Source organism: Malaclemys terrapin, chromosome 12 (genome assembly GCF_027887155.1).
Source record: "Malaclemys terrapin pileata isolate rMalTer1 chromosome 12, rMalTer1.hap1, whole genome shotgun sequence".
NCBI classification, from domain to species: domain Eukaryota; kingdom Metazoa; phylum Chordata; order Testudines; family Emydidae; genus Malaclemys; species Malaclemys terrapin.
In genome coordinates, this window is record NC_071516.1 from 45530150 (window position 1) to 45552365 (window position 22216).

The following is a 22216-nucleotide window of genomic DNA, read 5'->3' on the forward strand; positions in this document are numbered from 1 at the left end:
AGGGACGCCGGTCAGCGGAGGTTTCACTTCTACAAGGACAGAGCCAAGCTCATCCCTGGGGACGTGGGGTCTGAGATCAACACGGCAGATCCCAGGACTGTCTCTATGAACACCTCTGTGCTCAGAATCCTGCTGGCCAGTTCAAACAACATCAGGGAACTCAGCTGCGGGTACGAGGAGAATGTGGGCGGGAGATGGATCCCGTCCCCCAGGAGCTGGGCTGTGACTGTCGCCAGGAACATCACAGTGTCAGGTGAGGCGGCTCTTGGATGCTAACATCTCCCCAGAGAAATTCACCCTCTTAACCCCACACACTCGTGCCCAGTTCCCTTGATGGCCAAATGAGGACAGGGCAGGTCACGGCACTGTTGGAGGACAGGCAGACAGGAGGGGGACAGACAGGGCCGGATGTAGGAAGTGCAGGGTCAATTCTAACATTTTTGAGGGGCCCCAGCATGGATGACTAACAAAAAAAAAAAAACCATGTAAAAAAAAGCCTTTCATTTCTTCCATGTATTATTTACTTTCCATAACTATATAAATAATAAAAGTATATATTACGTACATTGCGTCATATATGCTGTTGATCGGTTATTAATGAGCTCCGTTTCACATATGTGGGTCCCCGCCACTCCCTGGGGGTGTGCTAGGGTGACCAGATATCCTGATTTTATAGGGACAGTCCCAATTTTTGGGTCTTTTTCTTATATACGCTCCTATTACCCTCCACCCCCGTCCTGATTTTTCACACTTGCTGTCTGGTCACCCTAGTGGTGTGCACATGTGTGGGTCCCAGCTGCTCCCTGCCCCCCTCATTGAAGCAGGTGTGCAGGGTTCCTGCCCTGGGAACTGCAGGGCACCAGTGGACATGGGGCTGGCAGGAGGCAGGGCAGGGGCTGACTGGAGGTAGGGTCTGGCTGCAGGCAGGGCAAGGGGTGCGGGGCTGGCTGGAGACAGGGGTGTGTGTGGGGCTGGCTGGCTTCAGGCAGGGCCTCAGGGGGGTGCGGCAGGGGTTGGCAGGGCTGGAGACAGAGGAGTGCGGGACTGACTGGCTTCAGGCAGGGGGCGCGGCAGGGGGTGCGGCAGGGTTGGCTGGAGACAGGGCAGGGGGTGTAGGGCTGGTGTGGGCAGGGGTGTGTGTGGGGTTGGTTGGCTTCAGGCAGCGCTGCAGCGGGGTGCGGCAGGGGTTGGCTGGAGGCAGGACAGGGGGTGCAGCAGGGGCTGGCTGTGTGTAGAGGGTGCGGCAGGGGTTGGCTGGAGGCAGGGCGGGGGGGGCGGGGCTGGTGCAGGCAGGGCAGGGGGTGCAGGGCTGCTGCGGGCAGGAGGTGCGGGGCTGGAGGCAGGGCAGGGGGTGCAGCAGGGGCTGGCTGCGGGCAGGGGGTGCAGGGCTAGCTGGAGACAGGGGCTGGCTGCGAGCAGGGCAGGGGGTGTAGGGTTGGTGCAGGCAGGGGGTGCAGCAGTGGCAGCTGGAGCCCCGGGCCTTTAAATAGCCCCTGGAGCCCCCCACTATCCCAGGGCTCTGGGGGCTATTTAAAGGGCCCGGGGCTCCCCTGCTTCTACTGCCCCGGCCCTTTAAATAGCCGTGGGAGCCCTGGGGAAGCGGTGGGGCTCCTGCGGCTATTTAAAGGGCCAGGGCGGTAGAGGCAGCGGGAGCCCCAGACTTTTTAAATAGCCCTCAGAGCCCTGCAGTCCTACCCCAGGGCTCCAGCAGTGGGGCTCTGGTGGCAATTTAAAGGGCCTGGGGCTCTTGCCGGTATGCTGTACCAGGGCTTGGGCGCGGGGCTCTTTTAGGGGCGGGGCCCGATTCAGGGGAATTGGTTGAATCGGCCTAAAGCCGGCCCTGGGGACAGACACACAGACTGGAATAATCAGGAATCGGTGTCCACCAGTGTGAGAGGGAAGGGCTGTGGGTGGGTTTCACATCTCAGCTGGATGGCTCCTGAGATCCCGGGGAGTTCATCACAAGTCTTAAAAGCACAGACACACGGACATCATGTGCATCGCGCTCAGCAGTGATGTTAACCTGCTGGTTCCATTCAAGCTTCTCCTCTCTCTGCAGCTCGCAGCTTCCTCTGGGTCCAGGAGCTGGCGGTAGGTGGCTCCTTCTTCCTCATTAATGGCCTCATCTTCCTTGTCTCCCACTGCTGCTTCTAGATCCAGGTAACCAGCTTCCTCTGTGAAGGGGACCCTTCATTCTGTGCCTTGGATTCTCTCCACAAGGTGACCCGTTTGATCTGCAATCTCTCCCCTTCAATTACAGCCTGGAGGGGGAGCTTCAGGTGGGAAGTCCAGGTGTGAGATCTGAGAAACATCCACAGGATCTGAAAGGGCTTTAGGCACCATGAACGCTTCAGCAACTTACCAAAATGCAGCTTTATTTGGGGTGGGGCATGGCTGCTGTTTCACAGCTTCACAACCCTTGTGCACAGGGTTTGCTTGCCCAGTGTGACCCCAGGCACCCCTGTATTCACATCCTACACACAGCTTAAAGGACATGTGTACAAACTCTGCCTTGCGAGGTATCATTTGAAACTCCCACACACTGGTCAATAATATCACTGTGGAGTATAGATGAGAACGCTGCAGGTGGAATTATGGCCGACCTCTATGAATCTGTTTTAAAGCCTGTATTTGAACACAGGGGAACCAGGTCTGCCCAGGGCTTGCATAGAAATGAAGCCGGGTGACCAGTGACAAGAGAATTAGGATGTACATGGGTGTTAAACAAAGCCATGGAGCCACCAAGGAGAGGAGGTGACGACTCAGCTATCGACAGGGCGGGAGAAGGCACCCCCAGGAGACCTTCCTTCCTGAAGCAGTGTCAATGAACACAGAGAGACATGCTCTCCTGGACTATAGAGAGAGGGGCAGTGAACCCCCAAATTCTCTTCCCCCTACGACAACAAGGGAAACCAGCAGCTCACACTTCCCAGGAAGGTCAGGATCGAGAGCCTGTTGCCCAGGCCAGACCAAGAGTAACCAGAAAGCGAAATCACCTTCAACGCAGACTGTGCCTTGCTGCCTTGAGTTTGAGCCTTTCAGCTGTGTGTCTTCCCTTTGATTTACTTGTAACCAACCCTAACTTGGTTTATTTTCACTTGGCATCGCTTAACCCATGGCCTCTTGTTAATAAACTTGGTTTATTTCAATCTAAACCAACCGAGGGCTGGGTTTGAATTCAAGGCACTGGTAACTCCAGTTAATGTGGGGAGCAGCTGGGGATTGTCTCTTAAAGGGAGCAAGAGAATCTTATTATTTCCCTGGATGCTGCAGGAGAGGGCTGGACATTTCAGGGCAGATGGTTTGAGGGACATTCAGGCCGAGGGGATGTTGGGGTTCCTTGGCTAGCAGTAACCGAGGCTGCTGGGGACCAGGGCATGGCGGGATGTATCAAGCAGGCTGCTGGAGTTGGTGTTGCTAAACCAGGGCTGTTGATCGCAGACACTCAGTAAATGTTTGTCTGCTGGCCGGGAATGTGCAGACACGGAGCTGCAGCAGCCGAGCATTTCAGGGCACCAGGGTTACAGGGCAGGTGGCTTTGGATCAAACCCCAGAACGTGACACCCAGCGCTTCCATTCAGCCCCTCTCCTGTGGGGGATAGCGGCTTTTCTGCCATGTCAGTGAGCAGCGATCCCAGCCAACATTGACCCATCCAACCCCCACAGTGTAGGACACCGGAGCTGTTGTAAAAAGGCGCCGACCTTTATCCATGAGCTCAGCAGAGTGAGATTTCTGTGCCCAGTGGAAGAGGAGGTGGGAATTTTGGGGACAAGACGAGCTAGTGGGTATTTAACGACCCTACATGTCATTAGCTTCTCTGCACACCTTCCACAAGGTGACAAGTCCAGCAGAACAATGCACCCTAAGGAGACACTCACGCCCCTTCCTGAAGCACAGCGCCCACCCCCCAGCACTGCACAGGGCATAGCAGCCAGCACTGCCTGCCAGGGGAGAGCACCACCGCTAATCCTCTTGCTCCCTGTGCCATGGCACCCCCAGGGCAATGCAGTGAACATGGTTGGGGTCACCCAGTCTTGCTGAGCATGAGAGATTGGAGTGGATCACAGCTCACAAGGCAGGACATTGTGGGAAATGGAGCCCCAAGAGTTGGTGACCCTTCATTGCTCCTTGTGCTACTGTCTTCTGGGGATTGCAAGAGGCCCACAGGCAGAGCCCACAGGGGCTGTAGGAGAAGAGTGACATTCTCTGGCATTCTCCATCTCTGTGACACTCCATTGGTTTGACTGAAGGTTCATGATGAAGAGTTGTCTCTGGTCCTCCCTTTTGTTCTTTTGAGGCAGCCAGCAGGGGGACTGGGAACCAGGTCTCCTGGGCTCTATTCTGGACTCCGGGAGTGGGGAGGAGTCTCATGGGTTCGAGCAGAGGGGAGCTCAGAGTCAGAAGCCTCTGTTCTAATCCCAGCTCTGGGAGGGAAGTGGGAGCCAGTGGGTTGGAGATGGGAATAACACAGTTACTCCTCCTTTCCAGCCCACTTTGGTTGCTGTTCTCTTTTCTGCTTTTTCCTACTGCAAAATGTCCACAAAGCTTGGAAAATTACATCCATGGTGTTTATGGGCCATGCAAGAGAAGACAAAGAAAATCCCTAAAGCTCTTTGTCACTGGGTTCATCGAAATTTCTGCCTCGTACGAAGGCTTGAAACTCACAAGGCTCAGAGCGCAGAACCAGAGAGCCTGTAAGTCATCTAAGGTCATTTACCCCTGGCCCAACATCGGAGGTATCAGTCACTTGGGGCTGCTGCTCCGTCCCCCAAACATACAGACAGCATAACCATAACCAGCAAACTACAACCTTCCCACTTGACCTCCTCTGTTCAAGATCTGGTGCAACCATAGTACCCTGGTTGCAACAATGATCTATACAGTCACAGTTCATGTCAATAACACCACACTTACCTAGACACTTCAACACTGGATTAGATAAAACAATAGAACAAATTTATTAATTATAACGAGACAAATTTCAAGAAAGTATGAGCAATGAAGCATCAAAGTCAGAAATTGTTCCAAGAAAAATAAAGATAAAACACTTCCTAGTATCTGCTTAAGAAAGTACTGGAGTTGAAAAGCAAACTTTCTCACCTTGTGCTCCAGCAGATCACATCAGGACCCTCTGCCACAGAGTCCAACAGCTGTTTCCTTTGTCTTCTCCTGTGCAGAGAATGAGGTGCGCAGGGAGAGAGAGTGGGGAGGGTGTCTTGGGGTGGTCTTTCCTTTTGATAGTTTCAGTCCCCCTCTTGAAAATGTTTCCAGCTAAGACCCAGGAGCCAAAGAGTCTCTTTGGAAGGATGTTCCCTGCTGGTTTTTTTCACTGGTTTGAAATTCCTCTGTTTTCCCTCCCTGCTTGATGACTCTGTTTACTGCTTAAATGCAAATTAAGGAAAGCACATGTTCCTTCCTTTGGTTCAGACATGTCAATAGACACAGTCAATGTCTGAGAAATAGCTCATTGGCACCAGCTGGGGATCTGGTCCATAAACTCCAATGTTGCTATGGCCGATTGACACTAGCTGCACTGAAGTTAAAGGATCAGATGCCCAGCCAATCTACAAGAAGGCCATATTGGTTAAAAGCCTGACCTGGCTTAGGGGGAAAGTGAAGGCAGCTTAATTACATATGGAAGAAAAGGAAATTGATAGTAATAAATATAAAACAGAAGCTTGGAATTATAGAAAATTGATAAGGGAAGCAAAAGGAACACAAGGAGAACTCTATGGCCAGCAGCATTAAGGACAATAAGAAGGAGGGTTTTAAGTATATTAGGAATAAAAAGCATCTTGACAATATTATTGGGCCATTACTAGATTGAAATGTAGAATTATCAATAGTAATGCAGAAGAGGCTGAAGTATTCAATAAATATTTCTGTTCTGTATATATACAGATGATGTAGTCTCCTCATATGATGATTATAACACTCTTTCTATTCCTCTAGTATCTCTAGAGGGTGCTAAACAGAAGCTACTAAAGTTAGATATTTTAAAATCAGCAAGTGCAAGTAACTTGCAGCAAAGAGTTTTAAAAGAGATGACTGCGGAGCTCTCTGGACTTGACTGATTGGATATTTTTCTAAAAGATCCACTCTAGGAATTATTTTGAGAAAGCCCTATGGTCTGTGTTATCCAGGAGCTCAGACTAGGTGACCACAATGGTCCCTTTTGGCCTTGGACTCTAATAATCTATGTGGGAAAGAATTTGCTGGTCAAAGTGGGGGGAGAATCACCCCATCTGCTGGCAATGCGGAGGATATGACACAAACCGTGTGAGAGAGCACACAAATACCAGGTCCATCAATGAGACAGAAACTGAAGTGGGTTGGAGTAAACTTTAATTATGAAGCAGGAAGGGAGGGGAGTTTACAGGAATTCATTCAGCTTGGAAACGAGTGGCAGATGGGATCTGGAAAATGAGAAGAAAGGTCAGTTTTCTTTCTTTCTTTCTTTCTTTCTTTCTTTCTTTCTTTCTTTCTTTCTTTCTTTCTTTCAGTTTAAAAGCGGCTCCAACGTCAGCAGTGGAACCAATGGCAGTGATGTGACATGGAAAATTACAACAGCAGGCTAAAATATATTTTGTGTTGCATTCCCGGTGCTGCACAGGGCTCCAAACCACATGACCAGGGAAGAGACCTGCAGACTATTCAAAGCAAATATGTTAAGCTTCACAACACCCCACATAGAAGATGAAGATCATGAAAATCATTTGTCAGATGGGGAAACTGAGGCAGGGGGCAGGGAAGATTGATTGGGCCTTGGCATCACAGACAGCTTGGAAAGATTCATGCTAAAGACCTTTGGAGGTTCTTCTTTGGGCTTGGATCTCCATCCTGTGATTCTCTTAGGAACCTGCAAACAAAAAAGTGACAACACTGGAGTCTATACCACGCTTCAGTCCCACCTGTTATTTAGATCTCTAGCTAAGGATGGGGGACGGCAAGTTCTGAGGAAGGAGGGATGAAACTGCTGGAGTAACAACCAGTGGCTGACTCACCGATGCTCTCCATGGGGCTAGGGGCCCTGTGCTACAGATAGCAGGGTGAGCAGGTCACTAGGGGGCGCTGTCCCCCTTGGAGCCAGGGGTGACCCCACTTCCCCAGAGCTGCAATACGGGACACTGCGGTGCGGGACACGGGGCGGGGAATCAGGAGCTGGTGGTCTCCCCTGGCAGTCAGGGATTGACTTCGATATCGCTGTGAGTCTCTAGGGGGCACTGTGCTGCCGGGAGCCCCACGACCGACTGCTGGAGTGCGACCCCCAGCGTTCAATCCCAACACAGCTGATTCCGCTCTGCCTACCCCCTTCCCATCCCTGCCATTTCAGTGCAGTTCAGGAGCCTCCTTTGCTCCCCATCCGAAATGGTTGGGCAGCTGTCATGCACCCAACACACACCGCCCCAGAGGTGGCTGCATGTCAGCCGATGGCTGAAGAGCTGCCCATGGGAACAGAGCCTCTGACATACACGATACCTAGCCAACTGTGGTACTGGTAGGTGCAACTATCCCTCTGCAACTAACCTTGTGTAGGCTGAGAAAGAAAAGGGGAGAAATTTCAGCCTTGGTGGGTTGTTTTGAGTTCAGGGACAAGTCCCCAAGACCCTGCCAATCAAAGCTGCCTTCCCCGTAAGAAGCCAGTTACCTTCGCACTTCATCAGGAAGTAGGTGACGAGGAAGATGAGGCTGTTGAGGGTGAAGAACGAGCCCCCCACGGCCAACTCCCGGGACCAGCTGCCTGGGTGGGCTGTGAAGAGGAAACGTGATGGTGACGGAGGGGCAATGCACTGCTCAGAGTGTGTGTGTCCCTGCCGCCCCCTGCTGGATGGGTGAGCCCTGCTCTGTGTGTGTGTCTGTGTGCGCGCGAGGGCTGGGGATCATACGTCCTGGCAGCTGCTGAGAAAGACAGAAAATGAAGATCCAAGATATGAAACAAAACAATATAATAATTCTTTGGGGTCCCTTGATTGCAATAATAAACAAATGCAAAACAACAACCACAACATGTAACTATTGCTTTACAGGTACAGGTACAAAAGATCTCCGGTCTTCCCCAATGTTTCTGTTGGTCTTATTTATTTAGTAGCCCACTGACTGTGGGGAAAATAATGCCACATGACTTGGGGAAGTGTTTGTGCATGTGATAAATGAAGGTGGGGAGGTGTTTCTTCCTTTTATGGACACCCAGCCAGCCAGTTAGCTATAAAAACACTATTAGTAGCTCTTCTCTACTTGCTTTACCTGAATGGGTTAAGAAACCCACAGGTAAAGGGAAGTGAGTGGGCACCTGACCAAAAGAGCCAATGGGAGGAGTAGAACTTTTTAAAATTGGGAAAAGACTCCTTGTGTGTGTGTTGTGGTTCTCGGGAGAAGAGGGGAACAGGGCAGCAGTTGTGCTGTTAGAAGCTTTAAGGTATGAAAAACCATCAGATCATACCTAGATCTTGCTTATCTCAAACCCCAGATATGTAAGTAAATTAGGGAATGTCTAGGAAGAGGCAATTAGGGTTATTTCTTTTATTTTGTATTCGCTTGTGGACTCCTCTGTGCTAACTCCAAATGCTTTTGTTTTGCTTGTAACCTTTAAGCTAAACCTCAAGAGAGCTATCTACATGCTTAATTTTTGTGTTTCTTTTAAAAGTTTCAGATGTATTTTCTTTCTTTTTGTTTTTAAGAAAAGTTACCCTTTTTAAGAACAAGATTGGATTTTTGTGTCCTAAGAGGTTTGTGCATATCCTGTTTGATTAGCTGGTGGCAACAGCTGATTACCTTTCTTTTCTTTCTCATCTCTTCCCCAGAGGAGGGGTGAAAGAGCTTGAGGGTACCCCACAGGGAGGAATTTCCAAGTGCGCCTTCCTGGGGCCAAAGAGGGTTTTTTTGCACATGGGTGGTGGCAGCATTTACCCAGGGCCAGCTCCAAGCACCAGCTTACCAAGCAGGTGCTTGGGGCGGCCACTTCAGAGAGGGGCGGCACGTCCAGCTCTTCGGCGGCAATTCGGGGATGGTCCCTCACTCCTGCTCGGAGCGAAGGACCTCCCGCTGAATTGCCGCCGCAGATCGTGATCGCTTTAAAACGTTTTCTCTCACTTGATTTTCTCTTTCTTTCTGTGACTGCCCGGAGGGCTTTCCTGATGCTCTAACACTTTTCCTTCCTGATTGATTTAAAACTCACTCTCTTCCTTTTTTCCCTTTCCTGCAGGTTTAACATTTTCTGTCCTTTCCCTCTTTTGCAGTTTTAAAACTCTTTCCTTGTTATTTTCCTTTCCTGCAGTTTTCAGACTTTCTCTCTGACCCTTTTCCTTTCTTGATCGCTAGGTGAGAATCCGCTTTCTTTTGTAAATGATTTAAAAGGGGCTCAACCTTCCTTTACTCGCTGTTATTTAAAATGTGTAAACACCCGGTTTTGTTCAAAAATCTTCTAACCTGAACACGTGAAAACACACACACTTCCTAATTCCCAACAGAAAGAAAAATGAAAACATGAATCTTTTCTCCAAAATGCCCAACATGGCAAAAGTGCACAGGTCCGTAAATGAGACTGGAAGGTGGGACACAAAGCAAAAAGGGGACATGGAAATCTCTCAAAATTGGTATGCTGGATAAAAGGCGCAGAAGTACTACGCTCTCTCCTCAGGGGTACTACAGACTGGCAGGGCTCACCTCTCATGCTGATGACCACTGGCTCACTCCTCCTGGCTGGGACATTCCGTCCAGACAGACGTACCCAGTATGAACAGCTGTACGACCCAAATACCGTTGGTCCAGTGATGTTCAAGTTGTAGGTGTAGCTCTTCTTGGATGAAGCCAGCGCTAACACAGCTATTCTATCTCCAAAGTACTGGAAACCTTTAACCCTGTCCACTGAAGCGGGTGCTGAACACACGAGTCCCACGGAGTCACCAGCATGGTACACCCGGCGCCGGGGATTCAAGGAGAGGGATGGGGCCGCAGGAGCATCTGGGAAACATCAATGACACCTATCCATCCTAATGAACACAGGACCAGCATCTTTAATCCCAACCCAGTCTCTTCAATCCCAACCCCTCTCCAGTCTGCAGCCCACCCACGTCCTTCGTGAGGTCCTCGTCAGAACTCACCAAGAACCCCATGGCCTGGATTAAAGGGACTCTGTATGGCAAATGTATCTGTGGTGCTTATAGAGCCAGAGTAGCTGAGTGTGTCCCAGTCTTTAATTCAGGAGGGGGGCAGTGCTGTTACTTCCGCAGGAGCAACAGGCACTCTCTAAAAGTGGGTGGGCCATGGGTTCCCAAACCGTGGCCCTGCCCCTTCTCCCTGAGCCCCCATCCTAGTGTCGCCCCTTCCCCCGAGGCCCTGCCCTCGTGCGGCATCTTCCCCTGAGGTCCTGCTCCCGCGCCACCTCTTCTCCCCAAGACCCCCGCCGCCGGCTCACTCCGCTCTGCCCCCGACCCCTGCCCCTCACCCTTACATCTGGTAAAAATGGGGAGGGCAGAGTCCTCCCACTTATAACAGCGATGAGGCCCTGCCCCGCCCCCGTTCTGTCATCCCTGACTCCCCCCCCATAACAGATGCACAAAGAGCCAACGATTGGAGTTAGGTGCCTACATGGCCCAGGTCCTTTGGAAAACCCCACTAGGGACCTAAATGCCTCTTGAGGTGCCTAAATACCTTTGAGAAATGGAGACTATGAATTTCAAAGCTATTTAGATGCCTAAAGACAGAGGTAGGCGCCGACCTCCCATGGATTTCATGGCTTCATAGATTCCAAGGTCAGAAGGGAGTGTTGCGATCATCTGGTCTGACCTCCTCTATCACCCTTGCCAGACAACAGCCCTGAAATAATTCCTAGAGTGGATCTTTTAGAAAAAGGATCTCATCTTGAGTTAAAAATTGCCAGTGGTGGAGCATCCACCATGACCCTTGCGAGATTGGTCCAGTGGTTAATTACCCTCCCAGTTAAAGATGCATGGTAATTTCCATTTCAGTGGGGGTTGGGTTCCTCCATGCTTTTGAAGCACCTGTTAAGGGGGCTGCTCGAACCACTGAGCCATCTTCCCTCCCACAGCTAAAACAGAAAAGGCCGAGCTAAATTAGGAATGTAAGCTTCTCGTTTGATGGCATTGGTCAGGTTTCTATTCAGGACCAGGACTGAGAAGAAAGGAAATGCCTTCAAAGGATGAGGCCAGGAGCTTAAATTCATGACTTTGCTAGACACCCAAATTCATGGACTCAGTAGAGACACTATTTTATGGCTCGTTGCAACAGTCTCTCACCTACTAACCCTCCTTCATCCTATAACTGCAGAGGTGTTCGCCACCCTTTTCACCTTGAATGGTTGCTCACAATGTGCTTTAACTCCTAGTGCTGAATAATCGGTTCCATCTTGGATGTAGCCGTTCTGCCGTGACACCCCGAGAACCTTCCCCAGCCCAGAACAAGAGCTCTGTATAGCCCAAAATGGAGTTGCCAACCCTCCAGGATCATCCTGGGGTCTCAAGGAATTAAAGAATAATCTCTCATTAACCATGATGTCATACGATGAAACCTCCAGGAATACGTCCAACCAAAATGGGCAACATTAGCTCAAAAGCTTGTTGCTTTCACCACAGAAGTTCGTCCAATCAAAGATATCACCTCCCCTGCCTTGTCTCTCTAATATCCTGGGATCAATACGCCTAGGACAAAGTGGCAGATTGGAGGAGGCCCCAGGGGGTGGGTGTGATGTTATCTGATTAAAATATGACCATATAGATCATTGTTGGAATCACTGTTATATATTTGCAGTAAATCTTGTACAAAAGTTGTCAAGTGAGAAGTCTATGAAAAAGTTATGATTTGCTGGTTATGATTATGCTATTTGCATGCATGTATCATGTTTGTATTTGAAGTTATGAATATTCATTCTATACCTGGCTTTCAAATGTTTGCTTCTGGGGTAACACCCACAAGGTAGCACCCAGCACATCTTGGATGGACTATTCATATTAAGTGACTCATCAATAAAAACTTGGTTGACAATGGACCATGGGAGATGCCCATCTACACTGAGTGGACTGTCATGTAAACGTGCTGGCTGGAGTGTAGGTAATGGATTCCTGCAATGACTGAGCGAAATGCACGGACATGGGACTTGCCCATGTGACTCCAAACTCCATCTGGTTGCTATAATTTTCCACAGTAAGAACAATGGGATGCCCTCCACATGGCAAAAGCTATAAAAGGCCCTGGAAACACTTCCATTTTGTCTTCAATCCTTCTTCTTACCTCTGGAGAAACTTTGCTACAAACTGAAGCTCTGAACAAAGGACTGAATGACCTATATAAACATGGTTGCCAACTTTCAGGTGGTAAATTATCACGTCGACTTTCATAAAAAGCCAAAAATCAAGCTAATCCCATTACATACAAATGCCAAAACAAGCCAATCCCTAAGAACCCCAACACACTATGTGACTAGATCTTCCTGGCGTGCAGTCTGGGACTGGGCTGGGCCCACTGTGATTCCCTGACTCAAAAAAAAAAAAAAGAAGCAGCAAACAAGCTACAAGCCAAAAACAAGCCAACAAGCAACTCACAAGCCAATTAAGCCAAAAACAAGCCCAATTTCTGCATTTTGTGCGGGTTTGGCGTGTCTGTATCCAAGCTGTGCATGTATTCCAGAGACTTGACTCAAGCCAGCAGTTTATTCCATCACTGCTACAAGCCAGAACCAAGACCTTTGCAATTACTGTATGTATTTGATTCTTTTAACCAGTTTTAACTCTCAGCTTCCTTTCTTTCTATTTATGAATAAACCTGTAGATTTAAGATACTAAACGATTGGTACCAGCGTGATTTTGGGGTAAGATCTAAGTTATATATTGACCTGGGTGTGTGGCTGGTCCTTTGGGATCAGAAGAAGCTATTATTTGATGAGACTGGTTGTAAAGAATCACTCATCTCTGAATCCAGTGGTTTTGGTGGTGATATAAGAACTGAGGAAACTGCCTTTATGTCCTCTTGTTAGCCAGTGTGGGGAACCAGGAGTTTATGTTTGTGGCTGGTTTGGTAAAGCCTATGGGGGATCAGCCACCAGTCTTGGGGTGTCTCTGCCTTATTTCTCAGCAGTTCGTCCAGAATTTGACATCCTCACTTATAACCCACTGAGGCCCGGTTACAGTGGGGGATGAACATGCGAACACAAAGACACACAATAACTCCTCGCTTAACGCACTAGTTCTGTTCCTGGAAAATGCTACTCTAAGCAAAACGATGTTAAGTGAATCCAATTTCCCCATAAGAATTAATATAAGTGGTGGGGGCGGGGGTAGGTTCCAGGGAAATGTTGCCAGACAAAAGACATTCTACATATTTATATATGCACATAACCAGTATAAGTTTTAAACAATTGAATAGTTTACACAGCAATGCTGATTGCGAAGCTTGTTTGAGGTGCTGGAGTCAGAAGGTGGGATATTTCCCAGGGAATTCCTTGCTGCTAAATGATGAACTAGCACTCGGCTGAGCCTGCAAGGGTTAACACGTTGTTGTTAATGTAGCCTCACCCTCTACAAGGCAGCAGGGATGGAGGAAGGAGACACAATAGACACATGGCAGCGGTTGGGGGTGTGGAGCTGCATGTCTGTGTGAGACAAAGACACACACCGTGTGTGTGTGATAGAGAGACAGACAGACACAGAGACAGAGACGTGCATTGCCCCTTTAAGTACGCTGACCCCACTCTAACTACACTGCCTTTTTAAGTAGATCAGCAAGTTGAGACAGCAGCTGGTGCCAGCAAGCTCCCTCCGTCCTGAGCCCTGTCGTGTCCCCCCACCCGCTCTGTGGAGATGGGGTATAGGAGCGGGGGGAGGTGGACACCCTGACATCAGCACCCCTCTTCCCCCACCAACTGCACAGCAAGCTGCCAAACAAGGTTATAAGGGAGCACTGCACAACTTTAAACCAGTATGTTCTCTAATAAATCACCAACGAAACAAAGTTAACTGGGGACGGTAAGTGAGGAGTTACTGTACCCTTCACTTGAACAGAGACGGGCTGGCTCTTCTCAGATGGGGTTTCTTGCCCAGATGCCCCCCTCCAGTATGCACAACTGTAGGCCCCGGTGGTGGCCAGCTGAGCTGTGAGATGGAGCTGGCCTTCCCTGTAGAGATCAGGGGGTGTTTCGAAGAGCCGCTCCCCACTTTGGTCGAAGAACCGGTACCCTGTCAGTTCTGCAGCCATGGGAGCCGAGCACCTGAGTGTCAGACGCTCCCCCTCAAAGAACTCCGGGTGTGGGGGGTGCAGAGAGAGTGTGGGGGCTGATAGGGGAGCTGCAATGGAAACACAGAGGTTAGTGCAGAGGGGGAGACCACCGGGGAGTGAGGGGGAGAGGAAATGCGGGAGGAAACCCCGACACAGACCTCCCCCATCCCCCTGCCCATTCCTCCCCCCTCCACACGAGGAAATATCCCAGGGCAGATACAGCACCTCTGGGTACATTAAAGTCCCTTTACCTGTAGGTGACACCAGGCTGGGGAAAATCTGGAGAGAGGCTGAAAAAGAGAAGCGAGGGAGTGAGAATTCTGGGAAAGAAAGAAAGAAAAGGAGAGCCATTGGAAAGAAAGTCTCTCACCCAGCACAGGCAGAAGGAAAGTCAATTCCATGCTAAGCTGGTTCCTCTGCTGCTGAAATTTGAGTTCTCTGCTCAGCCACCGGCCTCGTGTCCTGCCTGGGGCCGTACCAAGCACTTCCCGTCTGCCAGCTGCACAAAGCCCCCCTCTGGCAGATTTCCGGGGCTCAGCCCGGGCACACACCAGGCTCCTGGGCCAGGCTACTGCACCTGCCGGGGGCTCTGGGGATATTTCTTCCCATACCTCTGCTTTTCTCTGGGAAATGGGAAGAATAATACTTGCCTGCCTGCCATATGGGATTATTGTATAAGGATTCGATTGAGATCTGTGGGGCCAGGAACATTACATTTTTAAACGTTACGTGACTTACCACAAGATGTCAGAACATATTAGTATTAGAGCTGGAAATGTCTCTCAGCCCCATCCCCATTCTGCTCCTCTACCCTCCAGACCGCTCCCTCTCCTAGTTAATGACTGAGATGATGGAGAATAAGATTGTTCATTGGCATATCTTGTATGTCCAGCCTGACCAAAATAAATGTGGGTTTTTCTCTAAAATCCAGTTGTGGTTAGAAAAGCGGCTCTGCAAAAACATCACCACAGTCACAGGCCTCCACTTGCTCTGTTTCAGGTCAAATCTGTTCATTTTATGGGTACAAACATGTTTTTACTCTTAATGGTGCAAGAACCAATATCAGTCAAGGAACACAAGCTCTATTCTGTTTGGCCTCAGACACCAACAGAAGTGTTGAATGCATTACAGCTGAAGATGAAAGAAGCAGAAAGAACCTAATTTCACTTTTAAGGTTTACGCAAGGGCAGGAATTAAGAAAATTAACTGATCCAATTTAATCTGGAGTCAGAGGAAGAGGAACTATGGGAAAGCAATATTTAAATAGTAAATAAAGTATTTAAATATTAAGTAAACGTAAAGCTACAAAGTATTATGTTAATCTGTGAGCATGAGATAAGAGGAGATAAATGAAGATGAACTAAAATGAATTAAAAAACAAAGGTTCGTTTTAAACCACATTCTAACTGCTATGCCATTGTTCTGTGATCTTATCTGAGATTTACATTAGACACATAGTTCCTGGCAAAGACGTCTAAACTTTCACATAATGCTGGGAAATACAGAGATCTGTGTGGTTACAAAAGTAAAATCCACAGTTTTAGTGCACAATAAAAATATTAACTACAAACATGAGCTCATGAAAACCAGTAAAGAGACTGGCAACTATTACTAGAACAAATAGAAGAATGCAGGTGATGACCAAGGGGGTTGCGTTGCACATGGGTTTCTTTTTCTAAAGAAAAACAGAACCAGAAAAGAGAAGTCCCCCCAGAAAAGAGAAGTCCCCCAAATTGTGCTGAGACCAGGAACAGGGAACCAGCTGCAGCACAGAGGCATGGCGCAAGTGGCCAGGGATGAGAGCAGGGTTGGTTTTGTTCAACGGAACTGGCTCTGGTGTTGGGCCTGTCACGAAGTCAACAGTAAAGTCAGTAGCTCAGCCAGAGGCTAGGGGCTATTAGAGGAGCAGGTGGGCGAGGTTCTGTGGCCTGTGAGGAGCAGTAGGTCAGACTAGATGATCATGATGGTCCCTCTGGTGGAGGGTCACAGGGCTCCTTCTGCAGTCGAGGTAGCTGTGCCATTCCCTTTGACCTCACCGTGAAGCCAACGTCTCTGCTAGATCTGCATGGGAACCAGGCGTATTGACCAGTGGTAGATTTGGCTATCTCAATTTTACTTCCCCTTCTGAAACGAAAACCAAGAGTTTCAAAATGCCCCGTGAAATACGATTATGAGAAGAACTCATCAGCTATGCCAAGAAGGTCACCACAAGGACCCAGCCTGACCTCTGCTGCGACACAGAATTCCAAAAGCCGATCTTTCAGAGAAACATCCTATCTTGATTTTAACATTGCTGGGACAGAGAACCCACCACAGACTTTGGGATGTGGTTCCAACGCTCAATTCCCCTCACCGTTGAAAATTTGCACCTGATTTCCAGGCTGAATTTGTAAAGCGTCAACTTCCAGCCATTGGAGCATGTTAGATCTTCGTAGGCTGATGGAAGAACCCTCAATTATCCAATTTCTCTTCCCCCCATAGGCACTGATAAATTGTGATCAAGTCACCCCATAATCTTCTCTTTCTTTATCTCAATAGATCAAGCTCCTGGACTCTCTCACTCTAGACAGGTTTCCTACTCCTTGAATCTTTCTCATAGCTCTTCTCTGTCCCCTCTTCAATTTATCAACATCCTCCTGTGAATCTACAGTGTCCATAATTCAAGATTTCGAGGCTGTTCTGACCATCTAGTGTGACCTCCCGTTTAACTCAGAACTGGGCACAGGATTTCGGTAGCGGTCGAACCAGTGAGTTGAGGGAAACGTCATGTTTTGATGAAATCAGAACAGTTTTTGGCCCAAAAGGGACCCAGATCTCAGATGGCATCATCACTTGAAGATTACCTGTTCTGTTCATTCCCTCTGAAGCACCTGGCATTGGCCACTGTTGGAAGAGGATATTGGGCAATAAACTGGCCTCAGGCTTGAGTCTGTGAACTAAAATCAATGCGTGGGTGACTTTTTCCATGACAACCCTATCCATATTCCTCACCCATATCCAACAGGGACTTAATCATGAGTTTAAATTCAGTGGTGCCACTCATATGATTACATTTAAGAATGTGCTGAAGCAGCTGTGGAATCAGGGCCTCTGTCCAGACTAGTCAAAGGAAATGAGTCTTGTATTCATAATCATGAGTGTTTGGAGCAGATCCTCAGCTGTGTCAATTCTCAGAGCTCTAGTCGAGCTGTGTCACGTTAAACCAGCTGACGATCGGCCCCTTGATTTTCAAGGATATCGAGAGTGAAACTGACGTTTGTTCAGAGAAGCAAACCAGAGCATGTTCAAAATGTATCCAGTCAAAACGGCTCAAAGTTCAAACCCCACACACTTAAAGATGAACTGTTTGTAAATGAGTGATGGACTAAGATGCAGTCATAAAAAAATCTTTGATAAATAATGTTTACTAAGGAGTACTCATAAGAAAATTATGATCTGGACATAGACAATCATTAACAGGAAAAGAAGCATAATAATTTGCACAATCATCTCCATAGATTACCCATTCTCTAGCTAGCTGACATAATTCACAATCAAATAGAAATCTGTCATTATGAATAAATTAGCTCTTCTCTCTCTAGAGACAAGGGTCACAGCCTACTGAGCCATTTTCATCAGAAGCCAGCAAGGGAGGCGAGGAGAAGCAGCCCTCCCTCGTACGTCTCTGTTGTCTCCCAGTCTCAGTGATTAATTTGGGAGGAGAGGGGGGAGCCCAGGCCCACCCTCTACTCCGGGCTCCAGCCCAGGGACCCTAAAATTAGCAGCTATGGTAGCTGACTTTTTGGAAATAGGACATGTACAATTCCCTGGGCCACTTCCCCACAGCAGCCCCCACTTCTTCAATATCTACTTAACCGTTACCTCAGGGACTCCTTCCTTGCACCTGAAATGGTTTGTACTGCTCAGTTCCTCCAACAGCACAGCTTCCTCCTATAACTCCTGGCACACGCCTCACTGACTAACTGGGAGGCTTTTAACTAGTTCCAACCAGCCCTTGATTGACTTAAAGTGTCCCAATCAACCTAGCTATTTCCACTGCTTTCTAGAAGGATCTTAATTGGCCCCAGATGTCTTGATTAATCTGGAGCAACTGCCATTTGGTTACCATGGTACCAGGGATTTGTTTAGCCTGGGGCTAACATACCTGTTCCTCATTACTTTACTGTAGCCATCTGGCCTTGCTCCGTCACAAAGGTTAGAACAAAATGACCCCAAACAAGAAAATTACACTGGTGTTCATGTCAATACTGAGTGCAGCCCAGAGACTTTGGGCCAGAACCCCCTCAGTATTAAACTGGTGATGCCAATGGGTCATCTCTGCATTGGGGCTGGTCTAGCTGAGTTGGGAAATCTGACCCTTACTTCCCTGTCACACTTACTTTCTCCAGGGTGCTGTCAGCCAAATCTGGATCCTTGTGTGTAGAGGCTATTGGCGAAATCTTGATGTCCTTGAAGTGAAGTTCTAAACCACAGTGATTTCCATGGAATCCCAATTTGGCCTCGTTATCTGAGTCAGGTTTTCCTTAGGAAACTCTGGAAAATGTTTCTCTCGAAATCAGCCTTTCCACCATAGCAAGAATGACACCGTTGTTACATATTCATTTAGGTTAAAATAATAAAAAGAGGCCCAGCTGAGGTTCTTATGTCCCTAACTTTCCATCAATAATACAATAATACCCCAACAATACACACACAGTCATTTCAGTGTGTCCTAAGCCACTGCAGAAACCTCTTTTACCCCCTTTTATCATTGCCGGGAGCAAACCTTCAGCTTGCTCAGAAAACCCCATCAAAGAGATGCCATATGGGCCCCCCAAGAGAGTGCAAACATTGAAAATCCTGCCTAACCAAATGCTCACCATCTCCCCTTTGCACCTGTAGGACCTCCTGGAACAAAGAAACAAACCAAATCACCAACCAACCAGCTAAACATGAGTCAACAGTGTGATGCTGTTGCAAAAAAAGCAAACATGATTCTGGGATGCATTAACAGGTGTGTTGTGAGCAAGACACGAGAAGTCATTCTTCCGCTCTACTCTGCTCTGGTTAGGCCTCAGCTGGAGTATTGTGTCCAGTTCTGGGCGCCGCATTTTAAAAAAGATGTGGAGAAATTGGAAAGGGTCCAAAGAAGAGCAACAAGAATGATTAAAGGTCTTGAGAACATGACCTATGAAGGAAGGCTGAAAGAATTGGGTTTGTTTAGTTTGGAAAAGAGAAGACTGAGAGGGGACATGATAGCAGTTTTCAGGTATATAAAAGGGTGTCATAAGGAGGAGGGAGAGAACTTGTTCACCTTAGCCTCTAAGGATAGAACCAGAAACAATGGGTTTAAACTGCAGCAAGGGAGGTCTAGATTGGACATTAGGAAAAAGTTCCTAACTGTCAGGGTGGTTAAACACTGGAACAAATTGCCTAGGGAGATTGTGGAATCTCCGTCTCTGGAGATATTTAAGAGTAGGTTAGATAAATGTCTATTAGGGATGGTCTAGGCAGTATTTGGTCCTGCCATGCGGGCAGGGGACTGGACTCGATGACCTCTCGAGGTCCCTTCCAGTCCTATAATCTATGAATCTATGAATCTATGAATCTATAAACAAAAATAATCTAAAAATCTGGCAAACAAACAAACAAAAGCACAAATAACAAATACATTGATACCTCAGTCTGAGTTCTTATCCCCCAAACTAAGAAAAGCCAGAGACCTCAGTACGGACTATGCTATGGCTACTGGTTTTATGGGCAAGATAGCATGGTGATGGATAGCAGGATATGATGGATAGATTCCACTCTTACTTAGATTGGTGTAAACCTATAGTTAATCCTTTTATCTTGAGTCATGTTTGTCGGGACTTTTACAAGTGTAAATACCCAATTCTGCATAAATGGTTTGCACAGTATTTTCTCCTGGAGGCAATAATGTCATCAGCTGATTGAATTCATAAGGAAACTCAGAATGAAATTGCTACTGAAGGAAAAATATGGACATTTTATTCTTAGTGAGTAACCGCCAACCTATCCATTTACTCAGTGCACCTTTGATCTCCTGGTTTCTCATGCTATAGATGATTGGATTCATTATTGGTGGCAACACAGAATAGAGAACACCCACCATGAGATTCAGACCTGAGGTTGAGCTGGAGGTAGGTTTCAGGTAGGCAAAGGTAGCAGTAGAAAGGAACAAGGAGACCACAACGAGGTGAGGGAGGCAGGTGGAGAAGGCTTTTTGCCGGCCCTGCTCAGAGGGGATTCTCAGCACTGTTTTGAAGATCTGAACATACGACACAATTATGAAAACAAAGCAGCTGAAGACTAAGCACACACTAAAGACAATAACCCCAACTTCACTGCGGTATGTGTCAGAGCAGGCGAGCTTGAGGAGCTGGGGGATTTCACAGAAGAACTGATCCACCACGTTCCCTCCACAGAAGATAATTGCAAACGTATTCCCAGTGTGCAGGGCAGAGTAGAGAAGACCACAGATCCAGGCACTGGCTGCCATTTGGACACAAGCTCTCCTGTTCATCACTCTCTCGTAGTGCAGTGGTTGGCAGATTCCCCTCTTTCTGCCTCTGTTTCCCCTCCCTCCCTTTCTCTGCCTTGGCTACTAGGACTGAAAGGTCCTTTGCAAAGGGGCTGTGCGGCAGTTTTAAAGGTATTGAGAAACCTAGTGGGGTTTTCAAAACCACTTAGGCACCCAACCCCAGGCTCCTCGTTGCTTCTGAAAATCCCACTAGGTGCTTAAATCCCTTTGAAAACATGGTCCCGTGTCTTGTTATGTGTAATTTACTCCATTTGTACTCAGCCAGCACCAGTGTGGAGTTCTGGGTTCCACTCCCAGTGAGCTCCATATGCCCTTGAATGGGGTCAGGATAGACAGGGATTGGCTGCTTGGTTCTACTCTAAGCCAGGGTTTAAAGGGGCTAATCTGTACAAAACATTGTGTGCGCTGGAAACTTTACTGGTTATTCAGTCATTACTTCTGTGCAACTCTCTCATTGAAAGAGAAATTGCCCAGACGCAACAGAATAAATGGGTTTGGAATTAAGGTCTAACCAGGCAATATTAATGTTCCCCAATTTATTTAAAGTGTATGGCAGGTTGGAAGTTTTCAGCTGTGTTCCTTTTAATGGAGATTGGTTTTCCTGCTGAACAACAACAAATCTCAGAATCTGTCTGCTTCTCTCAAACATTTTGGTTTGGTTTGTAAAGAAACAAAAACTCAAAAACCAAAGAGTTTTGGTTTTGTGATTTAAAAAAATCCAGTTTTCAGCAGAAAGTTTTCATTTGCCAAAAAATAAAAAAAAAAAATGAAAAGATTTTGGGTTTACAATGAAAAGTCAAAATTTTCCTGAAGGGTGGGAAAATACCAATAAGCCGTAGGTATTGATTAAACTGAGAAAAGTCTTAATGGGTTTATATTGTAATTCATATTTATCATCTTAATTTCCCCCCGTATGTTGATCCCCCAATAATTGAAATAACAAACTTACTGTACTGGTCTTTGTGGATTCCCCCCTAAAGATGACGCATGCAGTCATCCAGCACCAGGATTCTCTGTTCAATATCCATCTGCATATTAGAATCTAGAAGATGAAGGCACAAGTATCTGAGAATCCTTCACCCCTCAATCTGAGACTGAACTGACACAACTGGACTCACACCTGTTGTTCTCTGCAGATGACCTGTGTGGAGCTGGCTCTGAGCTGCATTGCTATTAAAGGACTGATGCTGCAGGAAGGTGATTTATCCAGGTCTATTTCCTAAGGGCTAGTGGGACTCACTCCCTGGAGCTCTGCACAGCTCAGCAGCAGAGGCCCAGAGGCAAGTGCATAGATGCCTAGGTGATGAAACTAAAAAGGGCCATTCTGGTCCTCTAGTCTGACCCCCACATAGCACAGAGCCCGTGATCTCCCCCAGGGTTCCCTGATTCCACCCCAACTTCTGCGTTATCTATGGGCCAGGATTACAAAGAGGGAGACAGGCACCTAC